At 41.7% G+C, this 26,264-nt stretch overlaps 119 pseudogenes; all 119 read right to left on the reverse strand.

The window, feature by feature from the left end:
* Positions 1-62: 62 nt before the first annotated feature.
* LOC142731360 (5S ribosomal RNA) lies at positions 63-181 on the reverse strand (annotated as a pseudogene).
* A 67-nt stretch (positions 182-248) lies between these two features.
* Positions 249-367, reverse strand: LOC142731111 (5S ribosomal RNA; annotated as a pseudogene).
* A 67-nt stretch (positions 368-434) lies between these two features.
* Positions 435-553, reverse strand: LOC142731033 (5S ribosomal RNA; annotated as a pseudogene).
* A 67-nt stretch (positions 554-620) lies between these two features.
* On the reverse strand, positions 621-739 carry LOC142731313 (5S ribosomal RNA; annotated as a pseudogene).
* A 67-nt stretch (positions 740-806) lies between these two features.
* Positions 807-925, reverse strand: LOC142731344 (5S ribosomal RNA; annotated as a pseudogene).
* Positions 926-1,365: 440 nt separating this feature from the next.
* Positions 1,366-1,484, reverse strand: LOC142731245 (5S ribosomal RNA; annotated as a pseudogene).
* A 67-nt stretch (positions 1,485-1,551) lies between these two features.
* On the reverse strand, positions 1,552-1,670 carry LOC142731325 (5S ribosomal RNA; annotated as a pseudogene).
* A 67-nt stretch (positions 1,671-1,737) lies between these two features.
* On the reverse strand, positions 1,738-1,856 carry LOC142731387 (5S ribosomal RNA; annotated as a pseudogene).
* A 67-nt stretch (positions 1,857-1,923) lies between these two features.
* On the reverse strand, positions 1,924-2,042 carry LOC142731422 (5S ribosomal RNA; annotated as a pseudogene).
* A 67-nt stretch (positions 2,043-2,109) lies between these two features.
* Positions 2,110-2,228, reverse strand: LOC142731323 (5S ribosomal RNA; annotated as a pseudogene).
* A 67-nt stretch (positions 2,229-2,295) lies between these two features.
* Positions 2,296-2,414, reverse strand: LOC142731230 (5S ribosomal RNA; annotated as a pseudogene).
* A 1,413-nt stretch (positions 2,415-3,827) lies between these two features.
* LOC142731204 (5S ribosomal RNA) lies at positions 3,828-3,946 on the reverse strand (annotated as a pseudogene).
* A 67-nt stretch (positions 3,947-4,013) lies between these two features.
* LOC142731405 (5S ribosomal RNA) lies at positions 4,014-4,132 on the reverse strand (annotated as a pseudogene).
* A 67-nt stretch (positions 4,133-4,199) lies between these two features.
* LOC142731243 (5S ribosomal RNA) lies at positions 4,200-4,318 on the reverse strand (annotated as a pseudogene).
* Positions 4,319-4,385: 67 nt separating this feature from the next.
* On the reverse strand, positions 4,386-4,504 carry LOC142731231 (5S ribosomal RNA; annotated as a pseudogene).
* Positions 4,505-4,757: 253 nt separating this feature from the next.
* Positions 4,758-4,876, reverse strand: LOC142731246 (5S ribosomal RNA; annotated as a pseudogene).
* Positions 4,877-4,943: 67 nt separating this feature from the next.
* On the reverse strand, positions 4,944-5,062 carry LOC142731168 (5S ribosomal RNA; annotated as a pseudogene).
* A 67-nt stretch (positions 5,063-5,129) lies between these two features.
* Positions 5,130-5,248, reverse strand: LOC142731121 (5S ribosomal RNA; annotated as a pseudogene).
* A 67-nt stretch (positions 5,249-5,315) lies between these two features.
* On the reverse strand, positions 5,316-5,434 carry LOC142731189 (5S ribosomal RNA; annotated as a pseudogene).
* A 66-nt stretch (positions 5,435-5,500) lies between these two features.
* LOC142731057 (5S ribosomal RNA) lies at positions 5,501-5,619 on the reverse strand (annotated as a pseudogene).
* A 253-nt stretch (positions 5,620-5,872) lies between these two features.
* LOC142731350 (5S ribosomal RNA) lies at positions 5,873-5,991 on the reverse strand (annotated as a pseudogene).
* Positions 5,992-6,058: 67 nt separating this feature from the next.
* On the reverse strand, positions 6,059-6,177 carry LOC142731426 (5S ribosomal RNA; annotated as a pseudogene).
* A 68-nt stretch (positions 6,178-6,245) lies between these two features.
* On the reverse strand, positions 6,246-6,364 carry LOC142731337 (5S ribosomal RNA; annotated as a pseudogene).
* A 67-nt stretch (positions 6,365-6,431) lies between these two features.
* On the reverse strand, positions 6,432-6,550 carry LOC142731381 (5S ribosomal RNA; annotated as a pseudogene).
* A 67-nt stretch (positions 6,551-6,617) lies between these two features.
* On the reverse strand, positions 6,618-6,736 carry LOC142731271 (5S ribosomal RNA; annotated as a pseudogene).
* A 67-nt stretch (positions 6,737-6,803) lies between these two features.
* LOC142731058 (5S ribosomal RNA) lies at positions 6,804-6,922 on the reverse strand (annotated as a pseudogene).
* Positions 6,923-6,989: 67 nt separating this feature from the next.
* On the reverse strand, positions 6,990-7,108 carry LOC142731159 (5S ribosomal RNA; annotated as a pseudogene).
* A 67-nt stretch (positions 7,109-7,175) lies between these two features.
* LOC142731280 (5S ribosomal RNA) lies at positions 7,176-7,294 on the reverse strand (annotated as a pseudogene).
* A 67-nt stretch (positions 7,295-7,361) lies between these two features.
* LOC142731445 (5S ribosomal RNA) lies at positions 7,362-7,480 on the reverse strand (annotated as a pseudogene).
* A 67-nt stretch (positions 7,481-7,547) lies between these two features.
* On the reverse strand, positions 7,548-7,666 carry LOC142731346 (5S ribosomal RNA; annotated as a pseudogene).
* A 253-nt stretch (positions 7,667-7,919) lies between these two features.
* On the reverse strand, positions 7,920-8,038 carry LOC142731418 (5S ribosomal RNA; annotated as a pseudogene).
* A 67-nt stretch (positions 8,039-8,105) lies between these two features.
* Positions 8,106-8,224, reverse strand: LOC142731215 (5S ribosomal RNA; annotated as a pseudogene).
* Positions 8,225-8,291: 67 nt separating this feature from the next.
* On the reverse strand, positions 8,292-8,410 carry LOC142731349 (5S ribosomal RNA; annotated as a pseudogene).
* A 67-nt stretch (positions 8,411-8,477) lies between these two features.
* Positions 8,478-8,596, reverse strand: LOC142731281 (5S ribosomal RNA; annotated as a pseudogene).
* A 67-nt stretch (positions 8,597-8,663) lies between these two features.
* On the reverse strand, positions 8,664-8,782 carry LOC142731134 (5S ribosomal RNA; annotated as a pseudogene).
* A 67-nt stretch (positions 8,783-8,849) lies between these two features.
* Positions 8,850-8,968, reverse strand: LOC142731055 (5S ribosomal RNA; annotated as a pseudogene).
* A 67-nt stretch (positions 8,969-9,035) lies between these two features.
* LOC142731128 (5S ribosomal RNA) lies at positions 9,036-9,154 on the reverse strand (annotated as a pseudogene).
* Positions 9,155-9,221: 67 nt separating this feature from the next.
* Positions 9,222-9,340, reverse strand: LOC142731239 (5S ribosomal RNA; annotated as a pseudogene).
* Positions 9,341-9,407: 67 nt separating this feature from the next.
* On the reverse strand, positions 9,408-9,526 carry LOC142731298 (5S ribosomal RNA; annotated as a pseudogene).
* A 67-nt stretch (positions 9,527-9,593) lies between these two features.
* LOC142731272 (5S ribosomal RNA) lies at positions 9,594-9,712 on the reverse strand (annotated as a pseudogene).
* Positions 9,713-9,779: 67 nt separating this feature from the next.
* LOC142731059 (5S ribosomal RNA) lies at positions 9,780-9,898 on the reverse strand (annotated as a pseudogene).
* A 67-nt stretch (positions 9,899-9,965) lies between these two features.
* LOC142731160 (5S ribosomal RNA) lies at positions 9,966-10,084 on the reverse strand (annotated as a pseudogene).
* Positions 10,085-10,151: 67 nt separating this feature from the next.
* LOC142731244 (5S ribosomal RNA) lies at positions 10,152-10,270 on the reverse strand (annotated as a pseudogene).
* A 67-nt stretch (positions 10,271-10,337) lies between these two features.
* On the reverse strand, positions 10,338-10,456 carry LOC142731232 (5S ribosomal RNA; annotated as a pseudogene).
* Positions 10,457-10,709: 253 nt separating this feature from the next.
* On the reverse strand, positions 10,710-10,828 carry LOC142731247 (5S ribosomal RNA; annotated as a pseudogene).
* Positions 10,829-10,895: 67 nt separating this feature from the next.
* Positions 10,896-11,014, reverse strand: LOC142731169 (5S ribosomal RNA; annotated as a pseudogene).
* Positions 11,015-11,081: 67 nt separating this feature from the next.
* Positions 11,082-11,200, reverse strand: LOC142731122 (5S ribosomal RNA; annotated as a pseudogene).
* Positions 11,201-11,267: 67 nt separating this feature from the next.
* On the reverse strand, positions 11,268-11,386 carry LOC142731191 (5S ribosomal RNA; annotated as a pseudogene).
* Positions 11,387-11,452: 66 nt separating this feature from the next.
* LOC142731038 (5S ribosomal RNA) lies at positions 11,453-11,571 on the reverse strand (annotated as a pseudogene).
* A 253-nt stretch (positions 11,572-11,824) lies between these two features.
* LOC142731352 (5S ribosomal RNA) lies at positions 11,825-11,943 on the reverse strand (annotated as a pseudogene).
* Positions 11,944-12,010: 67 nt separating this feature from the next.
* Positions 12,011-12,129, reverse strand: LOC142731427 (5S ribosomal RNA; annotated as a pseudogene).
* Positions 12,130-12,197: 68 nt separating this feature from the next.
* LOC142731361 (5S ribosomal RNA) lies at positions 12,198-12,316 on the reverse strand (annotated as a pseudogene).
* A 67-nt stretch (positions 12,317-12,383) lies between these two features.
* LOC142731382 (5S ribosomal RNA) lies at positions 12,384-12,502 on the reverse strand (annotated as a pseudogene).
* A 67-nt stretch (positions 12,503-12,569) lies between these two features.
* LOC142731273 (5S ribosomal RNA) lies at positions 12,570-12,688 on the reverse strand (annotated as a pseudogene).
* Positions 12,689-12,755: 67 nt separating this feature from the next.
* Positions 12,756-12,874, reverse strand: LOC142731060 (5S ribosomal RNA; annotated as a pseudogene).
* Positions 12,875-12,941: 67 nt separating this feature from the next.
* Positions 12,942-13,060, reverse strand: LOC142731161 (5S ribosomal RNA; annotated as a pseudogene).
* A 67-nt stretch (positions 13,061-13,127) lies between these two features.
* LOC142731282 (5S ribosomal RNA) lies at positions 13,128-13,246 on the reverse strand (annotated as a pseudogene).
* A 67-nt stretch (positions 13,247-13,313) lies between these two features.
* LOC142731031 (5S ribosomal RNA) lies at positions 13,314-13,432 on the reverse strand (annotated as a pseudogene).
* A 439-nt stretch (positions 13,433-13,871) lies between these two features.
* LOC142731304 (5S ribosomal RNA) lies at positions 13,872-13,990 on the reverse strand (annotated as a pseudogene).
* A 67-nt stretch (positions 13,991-14,057) lies between these two features.
* Positions 14,058-14,176, reverse strand: LOC142731374 (5S ribosomal RNA; annotated as a pseudogene).
* A 67-nt stretch (positions 14,177-14,243) lies between these two features.
* LOC142731283 (5S ribosomal RNA) lies at positions 14,244-14,362 on the reverse strand (annotated as a pseudogene).
* Positions 14,363-14,429: 67 nt separating this feature from the next.
* On the reverse strand, positions 14,430-14,548 carry LOC142731135 (5S ribosomal RNA; annotated as a pseudogene).
* A 67-nt stretch (positions 14,549-14,615) lies between these two features.
* Positions 14,616-14,734, reverse strand: LOC142731067 (5S ribosomal RNA; annotated as a pseudogene).
* Positions 14,735-14,801: 67 nt separating this feature from the next.
* LOC142731187 (5S ribosomal RNA) lies at positions 14,802-14,920 on the reverse strand (annotated as a pseudogene).
* A 67-nt stretch (positions 14,921-14,987) lies between these two features.
* LOC142731386 (5S ribosomal RNA) lies at positions 14,988-15,106 on the reverse strand (annotated as a pseudogene).
* Positions 15,107-15,173: 67 nt separating this feature from the next.
* Positions 15,174-15,292, reverse strand: LOC142731396 (5S ribosomal RNA; annotated as a pseudogene).
* A 67-nt stretch (positions 15,293-15,359) lies between these two features.
* LOC142731299 (5S ribosomal RNA) lies at positions 15,360-15,478 on the reverse strand (annotated as a pseudogene).
* A 67-nt stretch (positions 15,479-15,545) lies between these two features.
* LOC142731275 (5S ribosomal RNA) lies at positions 15,546-15,664 on the reverse strand (annotated as a pseudogene).
* A 67-nt stretch (positions 15,665-15,731) lies between these two features.
* Positions 15,732-15,850, reverse strand: LOC142731061 (5S ribosomal RNA; annotated as a pseudogene).
* A 67-nt stretch (positions 15,851-15,917) lies between these two features.
* Positions 15,918-16,037, reverse strand: LOC142731334 (5S ribosomal RNA; annotated as a pseudogene).
* A 67-nt stretch (positions 16,038-16,104) lies between these two features.
* On the reverse strand, positions 16,105-16,223 carry LOC142731242 (5S ribosomal RNA; annotated as a pseudogene).
* Positions 16,224-16,290: 67 nt separating this feature from the next.
* On the reverse strand, positions 16,291-16,409 carry LOC142731233 (5S ribosomal RNA; annotated as a pseudogene).
* Positions 16,410-16,662: 253 nt separating this feature from the next.
* LOC142731248 (5S ribosomal RNA) lies at positions 16,663-16,781 on the reverse strand (annotated as a pseudogene).
* A 67-nt stretch (positions 16,782-16,848) lies between these two features.
* On the reverse strand, positions 16,849-16,967 carry LOC142731170 (5S ribosomal RNA; annotated as a pseudogene).
* Positions 16,968-17,034: 67 nt separating this feature from the next.
* Positions 17,035-17,153, reverse strand: LOC142731138 (5S ribosomal RNA; annotated as a pseudogene).
* Positions 17,154-17,220: 67 nt separating this feature from the next.
* Positions 17,221-17,339, reverse strand: LOC142731188 (5S ribosomal RNA; annotated as a pseudogene).
* A 66-nt stretch (positions 17,340-17,405) lies between these two features.
* LOC142731062 (5S ribosomal RNA) lies at positions 17,406-17,524 on the reverse strand (annotated as a pseudogene).
* Positions 17,525-17,776: 252 nt separating this feature from the next.
* On the reverse strand, positions 17,777-17,895 carry LOC142731353 (5S ribosomal RNA; annotated as a pseudogene).
* Positions 17,896-17,962: 67 nt separating this feature from the next.
* Positions 17,963-18,081, reverse strand: LOC142731429 (5S ribosomal RNA; annotated as a pseudogene).
* A 68-nt stretch (positions 18,082-18,149) lies between these two features.
* On the reverse strand, positions 18,150-18,268 carry LOC142731399 (5S ribosomal RNA; annotated as a pseudogene).
* Positions 18,269-18,335: 67 nt separating this feature from the next.
* LOC142731383 (5S ribosomal RNA) lies at positions 18,336-18,454 on the reverse strand (annotated as a pseudogene).
* Positions 18,455-18,521: 67 nt separating this feature from the next.
* LOC142731276 (5S ribosomal RNA) lies at positions 18,522-18,640 on the reverse strand (annotated as a pseudogene).
* Positions 18,641-18,707: 67 nt separating this feature from the next.
* Positions 18,708-18,826, reverse strand: LOC142731064 (5S ribosomal RNA; annotated as a pseudogene).
* Positions 18,827-18,893: 67 nt separating this feature from the next.
* LOC142731151 (5S ribosomal RNA) lies at positions 18,894-19,012 on the reverse strand (annotated as a pseudogene).
* A 67-nt stretch (positions 19,013-19,079) lies between these two features.
* LOC142731284 (5S ribosomal RNA) lies at positions 19,080-19,198 on the reverse strand (annotated as a pseudogene).
* Positions 19,199-19,265: 67 nt separating this feature from the next.
* Positions 19,266-19,384, reverse strand: LOC142731043 (5S ribosomal RNA; annotated as a pseudogene).
* A 67-nt stretch (positions 19,385-19,451) lies between these two features.
* Positions 19,452-19,570, reverse strand: LOC142731347 (5S ribosomal RNA; annotated as a pseudogene).
* Positions 19,571-19,823: 253 nt separating this feature from the next.
* LOC142731419 (5S ribosomal RNA) lies at positions 19,824-19,942 on the reverse strand (annotated as a pseudogene).
* A 67-nt stretch (positions 19,943-20,009) lies between these two features.
* On the reverse strand, positions 20,010-20,128 carry LOC142731212 (5S ribosomal RNA; annotated as a pseudogene).
* Positions 20,129-20,195: 67 nt separating this feature from the next.
* On the reverse strand, positions 20,196-20,314 carry LOC142731029 (5S ribosomal RNA; annotated as a pseudogene).
* A 67-nt stretch (positions 20,315-20,381) lies between these two features.
* LOC142731286 (5S ribosomal RNA) lies at positions 20,382-20,500 on the reverse strand (annotated as a pseudogene).
* Positions 20,501-20,567: 67 nt separating this feature from the next.
* LOC142731136 (5S ribosomal RNA) lies at positions 20,568-20,686 on the reverse strand (annotated as a pseudogene).
* A 67-nt stretch (positions 20,687-20,753) lies between these two features.
* On the reverse strand, positions 20,754-20,872 carry LOC142731080 (5S ribosomal RNA; annotated as a pseudogene).
* A 65-nt stretch (positions 20,873-20,937) lies between these two features.
* LOC142731039 (5S ribosomal RNA) lies at positions 20,938-21,056 on the reverse strand (annotated as a pseudogene).
* A 67-nt stretch (positions 21,057-21,123) lies between these two features.
* On the reverse strand, positions 21,124-21,242 carry LOC142731190 (5S ribosomal RNA; annotated as a pseudogene).
* Positions 21,243-21,309: 67 nt separating this feature from the next.
* On the reverse strand, positions 21,310-21,428 carry LOC142731237 (5S ribosomal RNA; annotated as a pseudogene).
* A 67-nt stretch (positions 21,429-21,495) lies between these two features.
* LOC142731297 (5S ribosomal RNA) lies at positions 21,496-21,614 on the reverse strand (annotated as a pseudogene).
* A 253-nt stretch (positions 21,615-21,867) lies between these two features.
* LOC142731065 (5S ribosomal RNA) lies at positions 21,868-21,986 on the reverse strand (annotated as a pseudogene).
* Positions 21,987-22,053: 67 nt separating this feature from the next.
* Positions 22,054-22,172, reverse strand: LOC142731153 (5S ribosomal RNA; annotated as a pseudogene).
* A 67-nt stretch (positions 22,173-22,239) lies between these two features.
* LOC142731345 (5S ribosomal RNA) lies at positions 22,240-22,358 on the reverse strand (annotated as a pseudogene).
* A 67-nt stretch (positions 22,359-22,425) lies between these two features.
* LOC142731265 (5S ribosomal RNA) lies at positions 22,426-22,544 on the reverse strand (annotated as a pseudogene).
* Positions 22,545-22,797: 253 nt separating this feature from the next.
* On the reverse strand, positions 22,798-22,916 carry LOC142731110 (5S ribosomal RNA; annotated as a pseudogene).
* Positions 22,917-22,983: 67 nt separating this feature from the next.
* LOC142731279 (5S ribosomal RNA) lies at positions 22,984-23,102 on the reverse strand (annotated as a pseudogene).
* A 67-nt stretch (positions 23,103-23,169) lies between these two features.
* LOC142731202 (5S ribosomal RNA) lies at positions 23,170-23,288 on the reverse strand (annotated as a pseudogene).
* Positions 23,289-23,355: 67 nt separating this feature from the next.
* Positions 23,356-23,474, reverse strand: LOC142731348 (5S ribosomal RNA; annotated as a pseudogene).
* Positions 23,475-23,541: 67 nt separating this feature from the next.
* Positions 23,542-23,660, reverse strand: LOC142731420 (5S ribosomal RNA; annotated as a pseudogene).
* Positions 23,661-23,727: 67 nt separating this feature from the next.
* Positions 23,728-23,846, reverse strand: LOC142731213 (5S ribosomal RNA; annotated as a pseudogene).
* Positions 23,847-23,913: 67 nt separating this feature from the next.
* On the reverse strand, positions 23,914-24,032 carry LOC142731184 (5S ribosomal RNA; annotated as a pseudogene).
* Positions 24,033-24,099: 67 nt separating this feature from the next.
* On the reverse strand, positions 24,100-24,218 carry LOC142731287 (5S ribosomal RNA; annotated as a pseudogene).
* Positions 24,219-24,285: 67 nt separating this feature from the next.
* LOC142731195 (5S ribosomal RNA) lies at positions 24,286-24,404 on the reverse strand (annotated as a pseudogene).
* A 67-nt stretch (positions 24,405-24,471) lies between these two features.
* LOC142731092 (5S ribosomal RNA) lies at positions 24,472-24,590 on the reverse strand (annotated as a pseudogene).
* Positions 24,591-24,843: 253 nt separating this feature from the next.
* On the reverse strand, positions 24,844-24,962 carry LOC142731411 (5S ribosomal RNA; annotated as a pseudogene).
* A 67-nt stretch (positions 24,963-25,029) lies between these two features.
* Positions 25,030-25,148, reverse strand: LOC142731355 (5S ribosomal RNA; annotated as a pseudogene).
* Positions 25,149-25,215: 67 nt separating this feature from the next.
* Positions 25,216-25,334, reverse strand: LOC142731066 (5S ribosomal RNA; annotated as a pseudogene).
* Positions 25,335-25,401: 67 nt separating this feature from the next.
* On the reverse strand, positions 25,402-25,520 carry LOC142731293 (5S ribosomal RNA; annotated as a pseudogene).
* Positions 25,521-25,587: 67 nt separating this feature from the next.
* On the reverse strand, positions 25,588-25,706 carry LOC142731209 (5S ribosomal RNA; annotated as a pseudogene).
* Positions 25,707-25,773: 67 nt separating this feature from the next.
* Positions 25,774-25,892, reverse strand: LOC142731171 (5S ribosomal RNA; annotated as a pseudogene).
* A 67-nt stretch (positions 25,893-25,959) lies between these two features.
* Positions 25,960-26,078, reverse strand: LOC142731357 (5S ribosomal RNA; annotated as a pseudogene).
* A 67-nt stretch (positions 26,079-26,145) lies between these two features.
* Positions 26,146-26,264, reverse strand: LOC142731332 (5S ribosomal RNA; annotated as a pseudogene).

Genomic DNA, 26,264 nt, shown 5'->3' on the forward strand with positions numbered 1-26,264 from the left:
AGACTTTAATCCATAGTCCTTTTTAATCGATTGTGAAACAAAATCTAAACGACATAATAAAAAGTCCACCGCACCATGGATTCCCAGACAGTCTCCCACACTGGTACTAGCGAGGCCTTAAGCTGTGTAACTTCTGCGATCTGACGAGAGCAGGGACATTCAGCTTAGAATGGCCATTGACATTAAATGCTTTAATCCATAGTCCTTTTTAATCGATTGTCAAACAAAATCTAAACGACATAATAAAAAGTCAACCGCACCACGGATTCCCAGACAGTCTCCCACACTGGTACTAGCGAGGTCTTAAGCTGTGTAACTTCTGCGATCTGACGAGAGCAGGCACATTCAGCTTAGAATGGCCATTGACATTAAATGCTTTAATCCATAGTCCTTTTTAATCGATTGTGAAACAAAAGCTAAACAACATAATAAAAAGTCAACCGCACCACGGATTCCCAGACAGTCCCCCACACTGGTACTAGCGAGGCCTTAAGCTGTGTAACTTCTGCGATCTGACGAGAGCAGGCACATTCAGCTTAGAATGGCCATTGACGTTAAATGCTTTAATCCATAGTCCTTTTTAATCGATTGTGAAACAAAAGCTAAACAACATAATAAAAAGTCAACCGCACCACGGATTCCCAGACAGTCTCCCACACTGGTACTAGCGAGGCCTTAAGCTGTGTAACTTCTGCGATCTGACGAGAGCAGGCACATTCAGCTTAGAATGGCCATTGACGTTAAAAGCCTTAATCCATAGTCCTATTTAATCTATTGTGAAACAAAATCTAAACAACATAATAAAAAGTCAACCGCACCACGGATTCCCAGACAGTCTCCCACACTGGTACTAGCGAGGCCTTAAGCTATGTAACTTCTGCGTTCTGACGAGAGAAGGCACATTCAGCTTAGAATGGCCATTGACGTTAAATGTTTTAATCCATAGTCCTATTTAATCTATTGTGAAACAAAATCTAAACGACATAATAAAAAGGCAACCACACCACGGATTCCCAGACAGTCTCCCACACTGGTACTAGCAGGGCCTTAAGCTGTGAAACTTCTGCGATCTGACGAGAGCAGGCACATTCAGCTTAGAATGGCCATTGACATTAAATGCTTTAATCCATAGTCCTTTTTAATCGATTGTGAAACAAAATCTAAACGACATAATAAAAAGTCAACCGCACCACGGATTCCCAGACAGTCTCCCACACTGGTACTAGCGAGGGCTTAAGCTGTGTAACTTCTAGCGATCTGACGAGAGCAGGCACATTCAGCTTAGAATGGCCATTGACGTTAAATGCTTTAATCCATAGTCCTATTTAATCTATTGTGAAACAAAATCTAAACGACATAATAAAAATTCAACCGCACCACGGATTCCCAGACAGTCTCCCACACTGGTACTAGCGAGGTCTTAAGCTGTGTAACTTCTGCGATCTGACGAGAGCAGGCACATTCAGCTTAGAATGGCCATTGACATTAAAAGCCTTAATCCATAGTCCTATTTAATCTATTGTGAAACAAAATCTAAACAACATAATAAAAAGTCAACCGCACCACGGATTCCCAGACAGTCTCCCACACTGGTACTAGCGAGGCCTTAAGCTGTGTAACTTCTGCGATCTGACGAGAGCAGGCACATTCAGCTTAGAATGGCCATTGACATTAAAAGCCTTAATCCATAGTCCTATTTAATCTATTGTGAAACAAAATCGAAACAACATAATAAAAATTCAACCGCACCAAGGATTCCCAGACAGTCTCCCACACTGGTACTAGCGAGGCCTAAAGCTGTGTAACTACTGCGATCTGACGAGAGCAGGCACATTCAGCTTAGAATGGCCATTGACGTTAAATGCTTTAATCCATAGTCCTATTTAATCTATTGTGAAACAAAATCTAAACGACATAATAAAAAGCCAACCACACCACGGATTCCCAGACAGTCTCCCACACTGGTACTAGCGAGGCGTTAAGCTGTGTAATTTCTGCGATCTAACGAGAGCAGGCACATTCAGCTTAGAATGGCCATTGACATTAAATGCTTTAATCCATAGTCCTTTTTAATCGATTGTGAAACAAAATCTAAACGACATAATAAAAAGTCAACCGCACCACGGATTCCCAGACAGTCTCCCACACTGGTACTAGCGAGGCGTTAAGCTGTGTAACTTCTGCGATCTAACGAGAGCAGGCACATTCAGCTTAGAATGGCCATTGACATTAAATGCTTTAATCCATAGTCCTTTTTAATCGATTGTGAAACAAAATCTAAACGACATAATAAAAAGTCAACCGCACCACGGATTCCCAGACAGTCTCCCACACTGGTACTAGCGAGGCCTTAAGCTGTGTAACTTCTGCGATCTGACGAGAGCATGGACATTCAGCTTAGAATGGCCATTGACATTAACCCCTTAGTGACCAGCCCATTTTAGGCCTTAATGACCAAGCTATTTTATTCGTTTTTCTATAGTCGCATTCAAAGAGCTATAACGTTTTTATTTTTTCGTCTACATAGCTGTATGAGGACTTGTTTTTTGCGGGATTAGTTGTGCTTTTTAATGGCACCATTTTTGGGTACATATAATTTTTATATTAACTTTTATTAACCTTTTTGGGGGGGATTATAAAAAAAACCTGAAATTCCGCCATTGTTCTATGCGTTTTTAAATTGACGCCGTTCACTGTGCGACGTAATTAACATGTTACCTTTATTCTATGGGTCGGTACGATCACGGCGATACCACATATGTGGAGGTTTTTTTATGTTTTACGACTTTTGCACAATAAAAACACTTTTGAACTAAAATTATTTGTTTTTGCATCATCGCTTTCCAAGAGCCGTAATTTTTTTATTTTTCCATCAATGTAGTGATTTTTTGGGCTTGTTTTCTGCGGGACAAGACGTAGTTTTGAATGGTACTGTTTTGGGGTACATGGGACTTATTGATTCATTTTTATTATGACTTTTTTGGGGGGCAATGGAAAAAAATTGCAATTTCGCCATAGTTTTTGGCGTTTTGTTTTTACGGTGTTCACTTTGTGGTTTAAATTACATATTAACTTTATTAATGGAGTCATTACGGTCGCGGCGATACCACATATGTGTACTTTTTTTTTTTTTTTTACACTTTTACTAAATAAAACCACTTTTTATGGAAAAAAATGGTTTTATTTATTTTTTTACTGTACTTTTTATTAATAATATTTATTTCACTTTGATGACTGATTTTATTAGTCCCACTAGGGGACTTTACTGTGCGATATTCCGATCGCTGCTATAATGCTCTGGTATACTTCGTATACCAGAGCATTATTGCCTGTCAGTGTAAATCTGACAGGCAAACTGTTAGGACGTGCCTCCGGCGCGTCCTAACAGGCATATGTCCAGGGCAGACCTGGGGGCTTTTATCAGTCCCCCGGCTGCCATGACACCGCATCGGAGACCCGCGATTGCATTCGCGGGCCGCCGATGAGTGAGAGAGGGAGCGCACTCCCTCTGTAAACAAAGTTAAATGCCGCGGTCGCTATTGACGGCGGCATTTAACGGGTTAAACGGCCGCGATCGAAGTAAACTTCGATCGCGGGCGTTGGAGCAGGAGCTCAGCTGTCATCAGACAGCAGAGCCCCCGCACCAGCCTGCACGGGAGACCCGTGCAGGACTTAGACTAGGCTGACGTGAAAAGGCGTCAGCCTAGCCTAAAGCCCAGTAGTGAATGACGTTAAAAGGCGTATTAGTGGTCACTAAGGGGTTAAATGCTTTAATCCATAGTCCTTTTTAATCGATTGTGAAACAAAATCTAAACGACATAATAATAAGTCAACCGCACCACGGATTCCCAGACAGTCTCCCACACTGGTACTAGCGATGCCTTAAGCTGTGTAACTTCTGCGATCTGACGAGAGCAGGCACATTCAGCTTAGAATGGCCATTGACATTAAATGCTTTAATCCATAGTCCTTTTTAATCGATTGTGAAACAAAATCTAAACGACATAATAAAAAGTCAACCGCACCACGGATTCCCAGACAGTCTCCCACACTGGTACTAGCGAGGCCTTAAGCTGTGTAATTTCTGCGATCTGACGAGAGCAGGGACATTCCACTTAGAATGGCCATTTACATTAAATGCTTTAATCCATAGTCCTTTTTAATCGATTGTGAAACAAAATCTAAACGACATAATAAAAATTCAACCGCACCACGGATTCCCAGACAGTCTCCCACACTGGTACTAGCGAGGCCTTAAGCTGTGTAACTTCTGCGATCTGACGAGAGCAGGCACATTCAGCTTAGAATTGCCATTGACGTTAAATGCTTTAATCCATAGTCCTATTTAATCTATTGTGAAACAAAATCTAAACGACATAATAAAAAGTCAACCGCACCACGGATTCCCAAACAGTCTCCCACACTGGTACTAGCGATGCCTTAAGCTGTGTAACTTCTGCGATCTGACGAGAGCAGGCACATTCAGCTTAGAATGGCCATTGACATTAAATGCTTTAATCCATAGTCCTATTTAATCTATTGTGAAACAAAATCTAAACGACATAATAAAAAGTCAACCGCACCACGGATTCCCAAACAGTCTCCCACACTGGTACTAGCGAGGCCTTAAGCTGTGTAACTTCTGCGTTCTGACCAAAGCATGCACATTCAGCTTAGAATGGCCATTGACGTTAAATGCTTTAATCCATAGTCCTATTTAATCTATTGTGAAACAAAATCTAAACGACATAATAAAAAGTCAACCGCAACACGGATTCCCAGACAGTCTCCCACACTGGTACTAGCGAGGCCTTAAGCTGTGTAACTTCTGCGATCTGACGAGAGCAGGCACATTCAGCTTAGAATGGCCATTGACATTAAATGCTTTAATCCATAGTACTTTTTAATCGATTGTGAAACAAAATCTAAACGACATAATAAAAAGGCAACCGCACCACGGATTCCCAGACAGTCTCCCACACTGGTACTAGCGAGGCCTTAAGCTGTGTAACTTCTGCGATCTGACGAGAGCAGGGACATTCAGCTTAGAATGGCCATTGACATTAAATGCTTTAATCCATAGTCCTTTTTAATCGATTGTGAAACAAAATCTAAACGACATAATAAAAAGGCAACCGCACCACGGATTCCCAGACAGTCTCCCACACTGGTACTAGCGAGGCCTTAAGCTGTGTAACTTCTGCGATCTGACGAGAGCAGGCACATTCAGCTTAGAATGGCCATTGACGTTAAATGCTTTAATCCATAGTCCTATTTAATCTATTGTGAAACAAAATCTAAACGACATAATAAAAAGTCAACTGCACCACGGATTCCCAGACAGTCTCCCACACTGGTACTAGCGAGGCCTTAAGCTGTGTAACTTCTGCGATCTGACGAGAGCAGGCACATTCAGCTTAGAATGGCCATCGAAATTAAATGCTTTAATCCATAGTCCTTTTTAATCGATTGTGAAACAAAATCTAAACGACATAATAAAAGTCAACCGCACCACGGATTCCCAGACAGTCTCCCACACTGGTACTAGCGAGGCCTTAAGCTGTGTAACTTCTGCGATCTGACGAGAGCAGGGACATTCAGCTTAGAATGGCCATTGACATTAAATGCTTTAATCCATAGTCCTTTTTAATCAATTGTGAAACAAAATCTAAACGACATAATAAAAATTCAACCGCTCCACGGATTCCCAGACAGTCTCCCACACTGGTTCTAGCGAGGCCTTAAGCTGTGTAACTTCTGCGATCTGACAAGAGCAGGCACATTCAGCTTAGAATGGCCATTGACGTTAAATGCTTTAATCCATAGTCCTATTTAATCTATTGTCAAACAAAATCTAAACGACATAATAAAAAGTCAACCGCACCACGGATTCCCAGACAGTCACCCACACTGGTACTAGCGAGGCGTTAAGCTGGGTAACTTCTGCGATCTAACGAGAGCAGGCACATTCAGCTTAGAATGGCCATTGACATTAAAAGCCTTAATCCATAGTCCTATTTAATCTATTGTGAAACAAAATCTAAACAACATAATAAAAAGTCAACCGCACCACGCATTCCCAGACAGTCTCCCACACTGGTACCAGCGAGGACTTAAGCTGTGTAACTTCTGCGCTCTGACGAGAGCAGGGACATTCAGCTTAGAATGGCCATTGACTTTAAATGCTTTAATCCATAGTCCTTTTTAATCGATTGTGAAACAAAATCTAAACGACATAATGAAAAAGTCAACCGCACCACGGATTCCCAGACAGTCTCCCACACTGGTACTAGCGAGGCCTTAAGCTGTGTAACTTCTGCGATCTGACGAGAGCAGGCACATTCAGCTTAGAATGGCCATTGACGTTAAATGTTTTAATCCATAGTCCTATTTAATCTATTGTGAAACAAAATCTAAACGAAATAATAAAAAGTCAACCGCACCACGGATTCCCAGACAGTCTCCCACACTGGTACTAGCGAGGCGTTAAGCTATTTAACTTCTGCGATCTAACGAGAGCATGCACATTCAGCTTAGAATGGCCATTGACATTAAATGCTTTAATCCATAGTCCTTTTTAATCGATTGTGAAACAAAATCTAAACGACATAATAAAAAGTCAACCGCACCACGGATTCCCAGACAGTCTCCCACACTGGTACTAGCGAGGCCTTAAACTGTGTAACTTCTGCGATCTGACGAGAGCAGAGACATTCAGCTTAGAATGGCCATTGACATTAAATGCTTTAATCCATAGTCCTTTTTAATCGATTGTGAAACAAAATCTAAACGACATAATAAAAAGTCAACCGCACCACGGATTCCCAGACAGTCTCCCACACTGGTACTAGCGAGGCCTTAAGCTGTGTAACTTCTGCGATCTGACGAGAGCAGGGACATTCAGCTTAGAATGGCCATTGACATTAAATGCTTTAATCCATAGTCCTTTTTAATCGATTGTGAAACAAAATCTAAATGACATAATAAAAATTCAACCGCACCACGGATTCCCAGACAGTCTCCCACACTGGTACTAGCGAGGCCTTAAGCTGTGTAACTTCTGCGATCTGACGAGAGCAGGCACATTCAGCTTAGAATGGCCATTGACATTAAAAGCCTTAATCTATAGTCCTATTTAATCTATTGTGAAACAAAATCTAAACAACATAATAAAAAGTCAACCGCACCACGGATTCCCAGACAGTCACCCACACTGGTACTAGCGAGGCGTTAAGCTGTGTAACTTCTGCGATCTAACGAGAGCAGGCACATTCAGCTTAGAATGGCCATTGACATTAAATGATTTAATCCATAGTCCTTTTTAATCGATTGTGAAACAAAATCTAAACGACATAATAAAAAGTCAACCGCACCACGGATTCCCAGACGGTCTCCCACACTGGTACTAGCGAGGCCTTAAGCTGTGTAACTTCTGCGATCTGACGAGAGCAGGCACATTCAGCTTAGAATGGCCATTGACATTAAATGCTTTAATCCATAGTCCTTTTTAATCGATTGTGAAACAAAATCTAAACGACATAATAAAAAGTCAACCGCACCACAGATTCCCAGACAGTCACCCACACTGGTACTAGCGAGGCGTTAAGCTGTGTAACTTCTGCGATCTAACGAGAGCAGGCACATTCAGCTTAGAATGGCCATTGACATTAAATGCTTTAGTCCATAGTCCTTTTTAATCGATTGTGAAACAAAATCTAAACGACATAATAAAAATTCAACCGCACAACGGATTCCGAGACAGTCTCCCACACTGGTACTAGCGAGGCCTTAAGCTGGGTAACTTCTGCGATCTGACGAGAGCAGGCACATTCAGCTTAGAATGGCCATTGACGTTAAATGATTTAATCCATAGTCCTATTTAATCTATTGTGAAACAAAATCTAAACGACATAATAAAAAGTCAACCGCACCACGCATTCCCAGACAGTCTCCCACACTGGTACTAGTGAGGCCTTAAGCTGTGTAACTTCTGCGATCTGACGAGAGGAGGGACATTCAGCTTAGAATGGCCATTGACATTAAAGGCTTTAATCCATAGTCCTTTTTAATCGATTGTGAAACAAAATCTAAACGACATAATAAAAATTCAACCACACCACGGATTCCCAGACAGTCTCCCACACTGGTACTAGCGAGGCCTTAAGCTGTGTAACTTCTGCGTTCTGACGAGAGCAGGCACATTCAGCTTAGAATGGCTATTGACGTTAAATGCTTTAATCCATAGTCCTATTTAATCTATTGTGAAACATAATCTAAACGACATAATAAAAAGTCAACCGCACCACGGATTCCCAGACAGTCTCCCACACTGGTACTAGCGAGGCCTTAAGCTGTGTAACTTCTGCGATCTGACGAGAGCAGGCACATTCAGCTTAGAATGGCCATTGACATTAAATGCTTTAATCCATAGTCCTATTTAATCTATTGTGAAACAAAATCTAAACGACATAATAAAAAGTCAACCGCACCACGGATTCCCAGACAGTCACCCACACTGGTACTAGCGAGGCGTTAAGCTGTGTAACTTCTGCGATCTAACGAGAGCAGGCACATTCAGCTTAGAATGGCCATTGACATTAAATGCTTTAATCCATAGTCCTTTTTAATCGATTGTGAAACAAAATCTAAACGACATAATAAAAAGTCAACCGCACCACGGATTCCCAGACAGTCTCCCACACTGGTACTAGCGAGGCCTTAAGCTGTGTAACTTCTGCGATCTGACGAGAGCAGGCACATTCGGCTTAGAATGGCCATTGACATTAAATGCTTTAATCCATAGTCCTTTTTAATCGATTGTGAAACAAAATCTAAACTACATAATAAAAAGTCAACAGCACCACGGATTCCCAGACAGTCTCCCACACTGGTACTAGCGAGGCCTTAAGCTGTGTAACTTCTGCGATCTGACGAGAGCAGGGACATTCAGCTTAGAATGGCCATTGACATTAAATGCTTTAATCCATAGTCCTTTTTAATCGATTGTGAAACAAAATCTAAACGACATAATAAAAAGTCAACAGCACCACGGATTCCGAGACAGTCTCCCACACTGGTACTAGCGAGGCCTTAAGCTGTGTAACTTCTGCGATCTGACGAGAGCAGGCACATTCAGCTTAGAATGGCCATTGACGTTAAATGTTTTAATCCATAGTCCTATTTAATCTATTGTGAAACAAAATCTAAACGAAATAATAAAAAGTCAACCGCACCACGGATTCCCAGACAGTCTCCCACATTGGTACTAGCGAGGCCTTAAGCTGTGTAACTTCTGCGATCTGCCGAGAGCAGGCACATTCAGCTTAGAATGGCCATTGACGTTAAATGTTTTAATCCATAGTCCTATTTAATCTATTGTGAAACAAAATCTAAACGAAATAATAAAAAGTCAACCGCACCACGGATTCCCAGACAGTCTCCCACACTGGTACTAGCGAGGCGTTAAGCTGTTTAACTTCTGCGATCTAACGAGAGCATGCACATTCAGCTTAGAATGGCCATTGACATTAAATGCTTTAATCCATAGTCCTTTTTAATCGATTGTGAAACAAAATCTAAACGACATAATAAAAAGTCAACCGCACCACGGATTCCCAGACAGTCTCCCACACTGGTACTAGCGAGGCCTTAAACTGTGTAACTTCTGCGATCTGACGAGAGCAGAGACATTCAGCTTAGAATGGCCATTGACATTAAATGCTTTAATCCATAGTCCTTTTTAATCGATTGTGAAACAAAATCTAAACGACATAATAAAAAGTCAACCGCACCACGGATTCCCAGACAGTCTCCCACACTGGTACTAGCGAGGCCTTAAGCTGTGTAACTTCTGCGATCTGACGAGAGCAGGGACATTCAGCTTAGAATGGCCATTGACATTAAATGCTTTAATCCATAGTCCTTTTTAATCGATTGTGAAACAAAATCTAAACGACATAATAAAAATTCAACCGCACCACGGATTCCCAGACAGTCTCCCACACTGGTACTAGCGAGGCCTTAAGCTGTGTAACTTCTGCGATCTGACGAGAGCAGGCACATTCAGCTTAGAATGGCCATTGACATTAAAAGCCTTAATCCATAGTCCTTTTTAATCGATTGTGAAACAAAATCTAAACGACATAATGAAAATTCAACCGCACCACGGATTCCCAGACAGTCTCCCACACTGGTACTAGCGAGGCCTTAAGCTGTGTAACTTCTGCGATCTGACGAGAGCAGGCACATTCAGCTTAGAATTGCCATTGACGTTAAATGCTTTAATCCATAGTCCTATTTAATCTATTGTGAAACAAAATCTAAACGACATAATAAAAAGTCAACCGCACCACGGATTCCCAAACAGTCTCCCACACTGGTACTAGCGATGCCTTAAGCTGTGTAACTTCTGCGATCTGACGAGAGCAGGCACATTCAGCTTAGAATGGCCATTGACATTAAATGCTTTAATCCATAGTCCTATTTAATCTATTGTGAAACAAAATCTAAACGACATAATAAAAAGTCAACCGCACCACGGATTCCCAAACAGTCTCCCACACTGGTACTAGCGAGGCCTTAAGCTGTGTAACTTCTGCGTTCTGACCAAAGCATGCACATTCAGCTTAGAATGGCCATTGACGTTAAATGCTTTAATCCATAGTCCTATTTAATCTATTGTGAAACAAAATCTAAACGACATAATAAAAAGTCAACCGCAACACGGATTCCCAGACAGTCTCCCACACTGGTACTAGCGAGGCCTTAAGCTGTGTAACTTCTGCGATCTGACGAGAGCAGGCACATTCAGCTTAGAATGGCCATTGACATTAAATGCTTTAATCCATAGTACTTTTTAATCGATTGTGAAACAAAATCTAAACGACATAATAAAAAGGCAACCGCACCACGGATTCCCAGACAGTCTCCCACACTGGTACTAGCGAGGCCTTAAGCTGTGTAACTTCTGCGATCTGACGAGAGCAGGGACATTCAGCTTAGAATGGCCATTGACATTAAATGCTTTAATCCATAGTCCTTTTTAATCGATTGTGAAACAAAATCTAAACGACATAATAAAAAGGCAACCGCACCACGGATTCCCAGACAGTCTCCCACACTGGTACTAGCGAGGCCTTAAGCTGTGTAACTTCTGCGATCTGACGAGAGCAGGCACATTCAGCTTAGAATGGCCATTGACGTTAAATGCTTTAATCCATAGTCCTATTTAATCTATTGTGAAACAAAATCTAAACGACATAATAAAAAGTCAACTGCACCACGGATTCCCAGACAGTCTCCCACACTGGTACTAGCGAGGCCTTAAGCTGTGTAACTTCTGCGATCTGACGAGAGCAGGCACATTCAGCTTAGAATGGCCATCGAAATTAAATGCTTTAATCCATAGTCCTTTTTAATCGATTGTGAAACAAAATCTAAACGACATAATAAAAGTCAACCGCACCACGGATTCCCAGACAGTCTCCCACACTGGTACTAGCGAGGCCTTAAGCTGTGTAATTTCTGCGATCTGACGAGAGCAGGGACATTCAGCTTAGAATGGCCATTGACATTAAATGCTTTAATCCATAGTCCTTTTTAATCAATTGTGAAACAAAATCTAAACGACATAATAAAAATTCAACCGCTCCACGGATTCCCAGACAGTCTCCCACACTGGTTCTAGCGAGGCCTTAAGCTGTGTAACTTCTGCGATCTGACAAGAGCAGGCACATTCAGCTTAGAATGGCCATTGACGTTAAATGCTTTAATCCATAGTCCTATTTAATCTATTGTCAAACAAAATCTAAACGACATAATAAAAAGTCAACCGCACCACGGATTCCCAGACAGTCACCCACACTGGTACTAGCGAGGCGTTAAGCTGGGTAACTTCTGCGATCTAACGAGAGCAGGCACATTCAGCTTAGAATGGCCATTGACATTAAAAGCCTTAATCCATAGTCCTATTTAATCTATTGTGAAACAAAATCTAAACAACATAATAAAAAGTCAACCGCACCACGCATTCCCAGACAGTCTCCCACACTGGTACCAGCGAGGACTTAAGCTGTGTAACTTCTGCGCTCTGACGAGAGCAGGGACATTCAGCTTAGAATGGCCATTGACTTTAAATGCTTTAATCCATAGTCCTTTTTAATCGATTGTGAAACAAAATCTAAACGACATAATGAAAAAGTCAACCGCACCACGGATTCCCAGACAGTCTCCCACACTGGTACTAGCGAGGCCTTAAGCTGTGTAACTTCTGCGATCTGACGAGAGCAGGCACATTCAGCTTAGAATGGCCATTGACGTTAAATGTTTTAATCCATAGTCCTATTTAATCTATTGTGAAACAAAATCTAAACGAAATAATAAAAAGTCAACCGCACCACGGATTCCCAGACAGTCTCCCACACTGGTACTAGCGAGGCGTTAAGCTATTTAACTTCTGCGATCTAACGAGAGCATGCACATTCAGCTTAGAATGGCCATTGACATTAAATGCTTTAATCCATAGTCCTTTTTAATCGATTGTGAAACAAAATCTAAACGACATAATAAAAAGTCAACCGCACCACGGATTCCCAGACAGTCTCCCACACTGGTACTAGCGAGGCCTTAAACTGTGTAACTTCTGCGATCTGACGAGAGCAGAGACATTCAGCTTAGAATGGCCATTGACATTAAATGCTTTAATCCATAGTCCTTTTTAATCGATTGTGAAACAAAATCTAAACGACATAATAAAAAGTCAACCGCACCACGGATTCCCAGACAGTCTCCCACACTGGTACTAGCGAGGCCTTAAGCTGTGTAACTTCTGCGATCTGACGAGAGCAGGGACATTCAGCTTAGAATGGCCATTGACATTAAATGCTTTAATCCATAGTCCTTTTTAATCGATTGTGAAACAAAATCTAAATGACATAATAAAAATTCAACCGCACCACGGATTCCCAGACAGTCTCCCACACTGGTACTAGCGAGGCCTTAAGCTGTGTAACTTCTGCGATCTGACGAGAGCAGGCACATTCAGCTTAGAATGGCCATTGACATTAAAAGCCTTAATCTATAGTCCTATTTAATCTATTGTGAAACAAAATCTAAACAACATAATAAAAAGTCAACCGCACCACGGATTCCCAGACAGTCACCCACACTGGTACTAGCGAGGCGTTAAGCTGTGTAACTTCTGCGATCTAACGAGAGCAGGCACATTCAGCTTAGAATGGCCATTGACATTAAATGATTTAATCCATAGTCCTTTTTAATCGATTGTGAAACAAAATCTAAACGACATAATAAAAAGTCAACCGCACCACGGATTCCCAGACGGTCTCCCACACTGGTACTAGCGAGGCCTTAAGCTGTGTAACTTCTGCGATCTGACGAGAGCAGGCACATTCAGCTTAGAATGGCCATTGACATTAAATGCTTTAATCCATAGTCCTTTTTAATCGATTGTGAAACAAAATCTAAACGACATAATAAAAAGTCAACCGCACCACAGATTCCCAGACAGTCACCCACACTGGTACTAGCGAGGCGTTAAGCTGTGTAACTTCTGCAATCTAACGAGAGCAGGCACATTCAGCTTAGAATGGCCATTGACATTAAATGCTTTAGTCCATAGTCCTTTTTAATCGATTGTGAAACAAAATCTAAACGACATAATAAAAATTCAACCGCACAACGGATTCCGAGACAGTCTCCCACACTGGTACTAGCGAGGCCTTAAGCTGGGTAACTTCTGCGATCTGACGAGAGCAGGCACATTCAGCTTAGAATGGCCATTGACGTTAAATGATTTAATCCATAGTCCTATTTAATCTATTGTGAAACAAAATCTAAACGACATAATAAAAAGTCAACCGCACCACGCATTCCCAGACAGTCTCCCACACTGGTACTAGTGAGGCCTTAAGCTGTGTAACTTCTGCAATCTAACGAGAGCAGGCACATTCAGCTTAGAATGGCTATTGACGTTAAATGCTTTAATCCATAGTCCTATTTAATCTATTGTGAAACATAATCTAAACGACATAATAAAAAGTCAACCGCACCACGGATTCCCAGACAGTCTCCCACACTGGTACTAGCGAGGCCTTAAGCTGTGTAACTTCTGCGATCTGACGAGAGCAGGCACATTCAGCTTAGAATGGCCATTGACATTAAATGCTTTAATCCATAGTCCTATTTAATCTATTGTGAAACAAAATCTAAACGACATAATAAAAAGTCAACCGCACCACGGATTCCCAGACAGTCACCCACACTGGTACTAGCGAGGCGTTAAGCTGTGTAACTTCTGCGATCTAACGAGAGCAGGCACATTCAGCTTAGAATGGCCATTGACATTAAATGCTTTAATCCATAGTCCTTTTTAATCGATTGTGAAACAAAATCTAAACGACATAATAAAAAGTCAACCGCACCACGGATTCCCAGACAGTCTCCCACACTGGTACTAGCGAGGCCTTAAGCTGTGTAACTTCTGCGATCTGACGAGAGCAGGCACATTCGGCTTAGAATGGCCATTGACATTAAATGCTTTAATCCATAGTCCTTTTTAATCGATTGTGAAACAAAATCTAAACTACATAATAAAAAGTCAACAGCACCACGGATTCCCAGACAGTCTCCCACACTGGTACTAGCGAGGCCTTAAGCTGTGTAACTTCTGCGATCTGACGAGAGCAGGGACATTCAGCTTAGAATGGCCATTGACATTAAATGCTTTAATCCATAGTCCTTTTTAATCGATTGTGAAACAAAATCTAAACGACATAATAAAAAGTAAACAGCACCACGGATTCCGAGACAGTCTCCCACACTGGTACTAGCGAGGCCTTAAGCTGGGTAACTTCTGCGATCTGACGAGAGCAGGCACATTCAGCTTAGAATGGCCATTGACGTTAAATGATTTAATCCATAGTCCTATTTAATCTATTGTGAAACAAAATCTAAACGACATAATAAAAAGTCAACCGCACCACGGATTCCCAGACAGTCTCCCACACTGGTACTAGCGAGGCCTTAAGCTGTGTAACTTCTGCGATCTGACGAGAGCAGGCACATTCAGCTTAGAATGGCCATTGACGTTAAATGTTTTAATCCATAGTCCTATTTAATCTATTGTGAAACAAAATCTAAACGAAATAATAAAAAGTCAACCGCACCACGGATTCCCAGACAGTCTCCCACATTGGTACTAGCGAGGCCTTAAGCTGTGTAACTTCTGCGATCTGCCAAGAGCAGGCACATTCAGCTTAGAATGGCCATTGACGTTAAATGTTTTAATCCATAGTCCTATTTAATCTATTGTGAAACAAAATCTAAACGAAATAATAAAAAGTCAACCGCACCACGGATTCCCAGACAGTCTCCCACACTGGTACTAGCGAGGCGTTAAGCTGTTTAACTTCTGCGATCTAACGAGAGCATGCACATTCAGCTTAGAATGGCCATTGACATTAAATGCTTTAATCCATAGTCCTTTTTAATCGATTGTGAAACAAAATCTAAACGACATAATAAAAAGTCAACCGCACCACGGATTCCCAGACAGTCTCCCACACTGGTACTAGCGAGGCCTTAAACTGTGTAACTTCTGCGATCTGACGAGAGCAGAGACATTCAGCTTAGAATGGCCATTGACATTAAATGCTTTAATCCATAGTCCTTTTTAATCGATTGTGAAACAAAATCTAAACGACATAATAAAAAGTCAACCGCACCACGGATTCCCAGACAGTCTCCCACACTGGTACTAGCGAGGCCTTAAGCTGTGTAACTTCTGCGATCTGACGAGAGCAGGGACATTCAGCTTAGAATGGCCATTGACATTAAATGCTTTAATCCATAGTCCTTTTTAATCGATTGTGAAACAAAATCTAAACGACATAATAAAAATTCAACCGCACCACGGATTCCCAGGACAGTCTCCCACACTGGTACTAGCGAGGCCTTAAGCTGTGTAACTTCTGCGATCTGACGAGAGCAGGCACATTCAGCTTAGAATGGCCATTGACATTAAAAGCCTTAATCCATAGTCCTTTTTAATCGATTGTGAAACAAAATCTAAACGACATAATAAAAATTCAACCGCACCACGGATTCCCAGACAGTCTCCCACACTGGTACTAGCGAGGCCTTAAGCTGTGTAACTTCTGCGATCTGACGAGAGCAGGCACATTCAGCTTAGAATTGCCATTGACGTTAAATGCTTTAATCCATAGTCCTATTTAATCTATTGTGAAACAAAATCTAAACGACATAATAAAAAGTCAACCGCACCACGGATTCCCAAACAGTCTCCCACACTGGTACTAGCGATGCCTTAAGCTGTGTAACTTCTGCGATCTGACGAGAGCAGGCACATTCAGCTTAGAATGGCCATTGACATTAAATGCTTTAATCCATAGTCCTATTTAATCTATTGTGAAACAAAATCTAAACGACATAATAAAAAGTCAACCGCACCACGGATTCCCAAACAGTCTCCCACACTGGTACTAGCGAGGCCTTAAGCTGTGTAACTTCTGCGTTCTGACCAAAGCATGCACATTCAGCTTAGAATGGCCATTGACGTTAAATGCTTTAATCCATAGTCCTATTTAATCTATTGTGAAACAAAATCTAAACGACATAATAAAAAGTCAACCGCAACACGGATTCCCAGACAGTCTCCCACACTGGTACTAGCGAGGCCTTAAGCTGTGTAACTTCTGCGATCTGACGAGAGCAGGCACATTCAGCTTAGAATGGCCATTGACATTAAATGCTTTAATCCATAGTACTTTTTAATCGATTGTGAAACAAAATCTAAACGACATAATAAAAAGGCAACCGCACCACGGATTCCCAGACAGTCTCCCACACTGGTACTAGCGAGGCCTTAAGCTGTGTAACTTCTGCGATCTGACGAGAGCAGGGACATTCAGCTTAGAATGGCCATTGACATTAAATGCTTTAATCCATAGTCCTTTTTAATCGATTGTGAAACAAAATCTAAACGACATAATAAAAAGGCAACCGCACCACGGATTCCCAAACAGTCTCCCACACTGGTACTAGCGAGGCCTTAAGCTGTGTAACTTCTGCGATCTGACGAGAGCAGGCACATTCAGCTTAGAATGGCCATTGACGTTAAATGCTTTAATCCATAGTCCTATTTAATCTATTGTGAAACAAAATCTAAACGACATAATAAAAAGTCAACTGCACCACGGATTCCCAGACAGTCTCCCACACTGGTACTAGCGAGGCCTTAAGCTGTGTAACTTCTGCGATCTGACGAGAGCAGGCACATTCAGCTTAGAATGGCCATCGAAATTAAATGCTTTAATCCATAGTCCTTTTTAATCGATTGTGAAACAAAATCTAAACGACATAATAAAAGTCAACCGCACCACGGATTCCCAGACAGTCTCCCACACTGGTACTAGCGAGGCCTTAAGCTGTGTAACTTCTGCGATCTGACGAGAGCAGGGACATTCAGCTTAGAATGGCCATTGACATTAAATGCTTTAATCCATAGTCCTTTTTAATCAATTGTGAAACAAAATCTAAACGACATAATAAAAATTCAACCGCTCCACGGATTCCCAGACAGTCTCCCACACTGGTTCTAGCGAGGCCTTAAGCTGTGTAACTTCTGCGATCTGACAAGAGCAGGCACATTCAGCTTAGAATGCCATTGACGTTAAATGCTTTAATCCATAGTCCTATTTAATCTATTGTCAAACAAAATCTAAACGACATAATAAAAAGTCAACCGCACCACGGATTCCCAGACAGTCACCCACACTGGTACTAGCGAGGCGTTAAGCTGGGTAACTTCTGCGATCTAACGAGAGCAGGCACATTCAGCTTAGAATGGCCATTGACATTAAAAGCCTTAATCCATAGTCCTATTTAATCTATTGTGAAACAAAATCTAAACAACATAATAAAAAGTCAACCGCACCACGCATTCCCAGACAGTCTCCCACACTGGTACCAGCGAGGACTTAAGCTGTGTAACTTCTGCGCTCTGACGAGAGCAGGGACATTCAGCTTAGAATGGCCATTGACTTTAAATGCTTTAATCCATAGTCCTTTTTAATCGATTGTGAAACAAAATCTAAACGACATAATGAAAAAGTCAACCGCACCACGGATTCCCAGACAGTCTCCCACACTGGTACTAGCGAGGCCTTAAGCTGTGTAACTTCTGCGATCTGACGAGAGCAGGCACATTCAGCTTAGAATGGCCATTGACGTTAAATGTTTTAATCCATAGTCCTATTTAATCTATTGTGAAACAAAATCTAAACGAAATAATAAAAAGTCAACCGCACCACGGATTCCCAGACAGTCTCCCACACTGGTACTAGCGAGGCGTTAAGCTATTTAACTTCTGCGATCTAACGAGAGCATGCACATTCAGCTTAGAATGGCCATTGACATTAAATGCTTTAATCCATAGTCCTTTTTAATCGATTGTGAAACAAAATCTAAACGACATAATAAAAAGTCAACCGCACCACGGATTCCCAGACAGTCTCCCACACTGGTACTAGCGAGGCCTTAAACTGTGTAACTTCTGCGATCTGACGAGAGCAGAGACATTCAGCTTAGAATGGCCATTGACATTAAATGCTTTAATCCATAGTCCTTTTTAATCGATTGTGAAACAAAATCTAAACGACATAATAAAAAGTCAACCGCACCACGGATTCCCAGACAGTCTCCCACACTGGTACTAGCGAGGCCTTAAGCTGTGTAACTTCTGCGATCTGACGAGAGCAGGGACATTCAGCTTAGAATGGCCATTGACATTAAATGCTTTAATCCATAGTCCTTTTTAATCGATTGTGAAACAAAATCTAAATGACATAATAAAAATTCAACCGCACCACGGATTCCCAGACAGTCTCCCACACTGGTACTAGCGAGGCCTTAAGCTGTGTAACTTCTGCGATCTGACGAGAGCAGGCACATTCAGCTTAGAATGGCCATTGACATTAAAAGCCTTAATCTATAGTCCTATTTAATCTATTGTGAAACAAAATCTAAACAACATAATAAAAAGTCAACCGCACCACGGATTCCCAGACAGTCACCCACACTGGTACTAGCGAGGCGTTAAGCTGTGTAACTTCTGCGATCTAACGAGAGCAGGCACATTCAGCTTAGAATGGCCATTGACATTAAATGATTTAATCCATAGTCCTTTTTAATCGATTGTGAAACAAAATCTAAACGACATAATAAAAAGTCAACCGCACCACGGATTCCCAGACGGTCTCCCACACTGGTACTAGCGAGGCCTTAAGCTGTGTAACTTCTGCGATCTGACGAGAGCAGGCACATTCAGCTTAGAATGGCCATTGACATTAAATGCTTTAATCCATAGTCCTTTTTAATCGATTGTGAAACAAAATCTAAACGACATAATAAAAAGTCAACCGCACCACAGATTCCCAGACAGTCACCCACACTGGTACTAGCGAGGCGTTAAGCTGTGTAACTTCTGCGATCTAACGAGAGCAGGCACATTCAGCTTAGAATGGCCATTGACATTAAATGCTTTAGTCCATAGTCCTTTTTAATCGATTGTGAAACAAAATCTAAACGACATAATAAAAATTCAACCGCACAACGGATTCCGAGACAGTCTCCCACACTGGTACTAGCGAGGCCTTAAGCTGGGTAACTTCTGCGATCTGACGAGAGCAGGCACATTCAGCTTAGAATGGCCATTGACGTTAAATGATTTAATCCATAGTCCTATTTAATCTATTGTGAAACAAAATCTAAACGACATAATAAAAAGTCAACCGCACCACGCATTCCCAGACAGTCTCCCACACTGGTACTAGTGAGGCCTTAAGCTGTGTAACTTCTGCGATCTGACGAGAGGAGGGACATTCAGCTTAGAATGGCCATTGACATTAAAGGCTTTAATCCATAGTCCTTTTTAATCGATTGTGAAACAAAATCTAAACGACATAATAAAAATTCAACCACACCACGGATTCCCAGACAGTCTCCCACACTGGTACTAGCGAGGCCTTAAGCTGTGTAACTTCTGCGTTCTGACGAGAGCAGGCACATTCAGCTTAGAATGGCTATTGACGTTAAATGCTTTAATCCATAGTCCTATTTAATCTATTGTGAAACATAATCTAAACGACATAATAAAAAGTCAACCGCACCACGGATTCCCAGACAGTCTCCCACACTGGTACTAGCGAGGCCTTAAGCTGTGTAACTTCTGCGATCTGACGAGAGCAGGCACGTTCAGCTTAGAATGGCCATTGACATTAAATGCTTTAATCCATAGTCCTATTTAATCTATTGTGAAACAAAATCTAAACGACATAATAAAAAGTCAACCGCACCACGGATTCCCAGACAGTCACCCACACTGGTACTAGCGAGGCGTTAAGCTGTGTAACTTCTGCGATCTAACGAGAGCAGGCACATTCAGCTTAGAATGGCCATTGACATTAAATGCTATAATCCATAGTCCTTTTTAATCGATTGTGAAACAAAATCTAAACGACATAATAAAAAGTCAACCGCACCACGGATTCCCAGACAGTCTCCCACACTGGTACTAGCGAGGCCTTAAGCTGTGTAACTTCTGCGATCTGACGAGAGCAGGCACATTCGGCTTAGAATGGCCATTGACATTAAATGCTTTAATCCATAGTCCTTTTTAATCGATTGTGAAACAAAATCTAAACTACATAATAAAAAGTCAACAGCACCACGGATTCCCAGACAGTCTCCCACACTGGTACTAGCGAGGCCTTAAGCTGTGTAACTTCTGCGATCTGACGAGAGCAGGGACATTCAGCTTAGAATGGCCATTGACATTAAATGCTTTAATCCATAGTCCTTTTTAATCGATTGTGAAACAAAATCTAAACGACAATAAAAAGTCAACAGCACCACGGATTCCGAGACAGTCTCCCACACTGGTACTAGCGAGGCCTTAAGCTGGGTAACTTCTGCGATCTGACGAGAGCAGGCACATTCAGCTTAGAATGGCCATTGACGTTAAATGATTTAATCCATAGTCCTATTTAATCTATTGTGAAACAAAATCTAAACGACATAATAAAAAGTCAACCGCACCACGGATTCCCAGACAGTCTCCCACACTGGTACTAGCGAGGCCTTAAGCTGTGTAACTTCTGCGATCTGACGAGAGCAGGCACATTCAGCTTAGAATGGCCATTGACGTTAAATGTTTTAATCCATAGTCCTATTTAATCTATTGTGAAACAAAATCTAAACGAAATAATAAAAAGTCAACCGCACCACGGATTCCCAGACAGTCTCCCACATTGGTACTAGCGAGGCCTTAAGCTGTGTAACTTCTGCGATCTGCCGAGAGCAGGCACATTCAGCTTAGAATGGCCATTGACGTTAAATGTTTTAATCCATAGTCCTATTTAATCTATTGTGAAACAAAATCTAAACGAAATAATAAAAAGTCAACCGCACCACGGATTCCCAGACAGTCTCCCACACTGGTACTAGCGAGGCGTTAAGCTGTTTAACTTCTGCGATCTAACGAGAGCATGCACATTCAGCTTAGAATGGCCATTGACATTAAATGCTTTAATCCATAGTCCTTTTTAATCGATTGTGAAACAAAATCTAAACGACATAATAAAAAGTCAACCGCACCACGGATTCCCAGACAGTCTCCCACACTGGTACTAGCGAGGCCTTAAACTGTGTAACTTCTGCGATTTGACGAGAGCAGAGACATTCAGCTTAGAATGGCCATTGACATTAAATGCTTTAATCCATAGTCCTTTTTAATCGATTGTGAAACAAAATCTAAACGACATAATAAAAAGTCAACCGCACCACGGATTCCCAGACAGTCTCCCACACTGGTACTAGCGAGGCCTTAAGCTGTGTAACTTCTGCGATCTGACGAGAGCAGGGACATTCAGCTTAGAATGGCCATTGACATTAAATGCTTTAATCCATAGTCCTTTTTAATCGATTGTGAAACAAAATCTAAACGACATAATAAAAATTCAACCGCACCACGGATTCCCAGACAGTCTCCCACACTGGTACTAGCGAGGCCTTAAGCTGTGTAACTTCTGCGATCTGACGAGAGCAGGCACATTCAGCTTAGAATGGCCATTGACATTAAAAGCCTTAATCCATAGTCCTATTTAATCTGTTGTGAAACAAAATCTAAACAACATAATAAAAAGTCAACCGCACCACGGATTCCCAGACAGTCTCCCACACTGGTACTAGCGAGGCCTTAAGCTATGCAACTTCTGCGTTCTGACGAGAGCAGGCACATTCAGCTTAGAATAGCCATTGACATTAAATGCTTTAATCCATAGTCCTTTTTAATCGATTGTGAAACAAAATCTAAACGACATAATAAAAAGTCAACCGCACCACGGATTCCCTGACAGTCTCCCACACTGGTACTAGCGAGGCCTTAAGCTGTGTAACTTCTGCGATCTGACGAGGGCAGGCACATTCAGCTTAGAATGGCCATTGACGTTAAATGCTTTAATCCATAGTCCTATTTAATCTATTGTGAAACAAAATCTAAACGACATAATAAAAAGGCAACCGCACCACGGATTCCCAGACAGTCACCCACACTGGTACTAGCGAGGCGTTAAGCTATGCAACTTCTGCGTTCTGACGAGAGCAGGCACATTCAGCTTAAAATAGCCATTGACATTAAATGCTTTAATCCATAGTCCTTTTTAATCGATTGTGAAACAAAATCTAAACGACATAATAAAAAGTCAACCGCACCACGGATTCCCTGACAGTCTCCCACACTGGTACTAGCGAGGCCTTAAGCTGTGTAACTTCTGCGATCTGACGAGAGCAGGCACATTCAGCTTAGAATGGCCATTGACGTTAAATGCTTTAATCCATAGTCCTATTTAATCTATTGTGAAACAAAATCTAAACGACATAATAAAAAGTCAACCGCACCACGGATTCCCAGACAGTCACCCACACTGGTACTAGCGAGGCGTTAAGCTGTGTAACTTCTGCGATCTAACGAGAGCAGGCACATTCAGCTTAGAATGGCCATTGACATTAAATGCTTTAATCCATAGTCCTTTTTAATCGATTGTGAAACAAAATCTAAACGACATAATAAAAAGTCAACCGCACCACGGATTCCCAGACAGTCTCCCACACTGGTACTAGCGAGGCCTTAAGCTGTGTAACTTCTGCGATCTGACGAGAGCAGGCACATTCAGCTTAGAATGGCCATTGACATTAAATGCTTTAATCCATAGTCCTTTTTAATCGATTGTGAAACAAAATCTAAACGACATAATAAAAAGTCAACCGCACCACAGATTCCCAGACAGTCACCCACACTGGTACTAGCGAGGCGTTAAGCTGTGTAACTTCTGCGATCTAACGAGAGCAGGCACATTCAGCTTAGAATGGCCATTGACGTTAAATGATTTAATCCATAGTCCTATTTAATCTATTGTGAAACAAAATCTAAACGACATAATAAAAAGTCAACCGCACCACGCATTCCCAGACAGTCTCCCACACTGGTACTAGTGAGGCCTTAAGCTGTGTAACTTCTGCGATCTGACGAGAGGAGGGACATTCAGCTTAGAATGGCCATTGACATTAAAGGCTTTAATCCATAGTCCTTTTTAATCGATTGTGAAACAAAATCTAAACGACATAATAAAAATTCAACCACACCACGGATTCCCAGACAGTCTCCCACACTGGTACTAGCGAGGCCTTAAGCTGTGTAACTTCTGCGTTCTGACGAGAGCAGGCACATTCAGCTTAGAATGGCTATTGACGTTAAATGCTTTAATCCATAGTCCTATTTAATCTATTGTGAAACATAATCTAAACGACATAATAAAAAGTCAACCGCACCACGGATTCCCAGACAGTCTCCCACACTGGTACTAGCGAGGCCTTAAGCTGTGTAACTTCTGCGATCTGACAAGAGCAGGCACATTCAGCTTAGAATGGCCATTGACATTAAATGCTTTAATCCATAGTCCTATTTAATCTATTGTGAAACAAAATCTAAACGACATAATAAAAAGTCAACCGCACCACGGATTCCCAGACAGTCACCCACACTGGTACTAGCGAGGCGTTAAGCTGTGTAACTTCTGCGATCTAACGAGAGCAGGCACATTCAGCTTAGAATGGCCATTGACATTAAATGCTTTAATCCATAGTCCTTTTTAATCGATTGTGAAACAAAATCTAAACGACATAATAAAAAGTCAAACGCACCACGGATTCCCAGACAGTCTCCCAGACTGGTACTAGCGAGGCCTTAAGCTGTGTAACTTCTGCGATCTGACGAGAGCAGGCACATTCAGCTTAGAATGGCCATTGACATTAAATGCTTTAATCCATAGTCCTTTTTAATCGATTGTGAAACAAAATCTAAACGACATAATAAAAAGTCAACAGCACCACGGATTCCCAGACAGTCTCCCACACTGGTACTAGCGAGGCCTTAAGCTGTGTAACTTCTGCGATCTGACGAGAGCAGGGACATTCAGCTTAGAATGGCCATTGACATTAAATGCTTTAATCCATAGTCCTTTTTAATCGATTGTGAAACAAAATCTAAACGACATAATAAAAATTCAACCGCACAACGGATTCCGAGACAGTCTCCCACACTGGTACTAGCGAGGCCTTAAACTGGGTAACTTCGGCGATCTGACGAGAGCAGGCACATTCAGCTTAGAATGGCCATTGACGTTAAATGATTTAATCCATAGTCCTATTTAATCTATTGTGAAACAAAATCTAAACGACATAATAAAAAGTCAACCGCACCACGGATTCCCAGACAGTCTCCCACACTGGTACTAGCGAGGCCTTAAGCTGTGTAACTTCTGCGATCTGACGAGAGCAGGCACATTCAGCTTAGAATGGCCATTGACGTTAAATGTTTTAATCCATAGTCCTATTTAATCTATTGTGAAACAAAATCTAAACGAAATAATAAAAAGTCAACCGCACCACAGATTCCCAGACAGTCTCCCACACTGGTACTAGCGAGGCGTTAAGCTGTTTAACTTCTGCGATCTAACGAGAGCATGCACATTCAGCTTAGAATGGCCATTGACATTAAATGCTTTAATCCATAGTCCTTTTTAATCGATTGTGAAACAAAATCTAAACGACATAATAAAAAGTCAACCGCACCACGGATTCCCAGACAGTCTCCCACACTGGTACTAGCGAGGCCTTAAGCTGTGTAACTTCTGCGATCTGACGAGAGCAGGGACATTCAGCTTAGAATGGCCATTGACATTAAATGCTTTAATCCATAGTCCTTTTTAATCGATTGTGAAACAAAATCTAAACGACATAATAAAAAGTCAACCGCACCACGGATTCCCAGACAGTCTCCCACACTGGTACTAGCGAGGCCTTAAGCTGTGTAACTTCTGCGATCTGACGAGAGCAGGGACATTCAGCTTAGAACTGCCATTGACATTAAATGCTTTAATCCATAGTCCTTTTTAATCGATTGTGAAACAAAATCTAAACGACATAATAAAAATTCAACCGCACCACGGATTCCCAGACAGTCTCCCACACTGGTACTAGCGAGGCCTTAAGCTGTGTAACTTCTGCGATCTGACGAGAGCAGGGACATTCAGCTTAGAATGGCCATTGACATTAAATGCTTTAATCCATAGTCCTTTTTAATCGATTGTGAAACAAAATCTAAACGACATAATAAAAATTCAACTGCACCACGGATTCCCAGACAGTCTCCCACACTGGTACTAGCGAGGCCTTAAGCTGTGTAACTTCTGCGATCTGACGAGAGCAGGCACATTCAGCTTAGAATGGCCATTGACATTAAAAGCCTTAATCCATAGTCCTATTTAATCTATTGTGAAACAAAATCTAAACAACATAATAAAAAGTCAACCGCACCACGGATTCCCGGACAGTCTCCCACACTGGTACTAGCGAGGCCTTAAGCTATGTAACCTCTGCGTTCTGACGAGAGCAGGCACATTCAGCTTAGAATAGCCATTGACATTAAATGCTTTAATCCATAGTCCTTTTTAATCGATTGTGAAACAAAATCTAAACGACATAATAAAAAGTTAACCGCACCACGGATTCCCAGACAGTCTCCCACACTGGTACTAGCGAGGCCTTAAGCTGTGTAACTTCTGCGATCTGACAAGAGCAGGCACATTCAGCTTAGAATGGCCATTGAC

Source organism: Rhinoderma darwinii, unplaced genomic scaffold, assembly GCF_050947455.1.
Source record: "Rhinoderma darwinii isolate aRhiDar2 unplaced genomic scaffold, aRhiDar2.hap1 Scaffold_788, whole genome shotgun sequence".
Taxonomy (NCBI): Eukaryota; Metazoa; Chordata; class Amphibia; order Anura; family Rhinodermatidae; genus Rhinoderma; species Rhinoderma darwinii.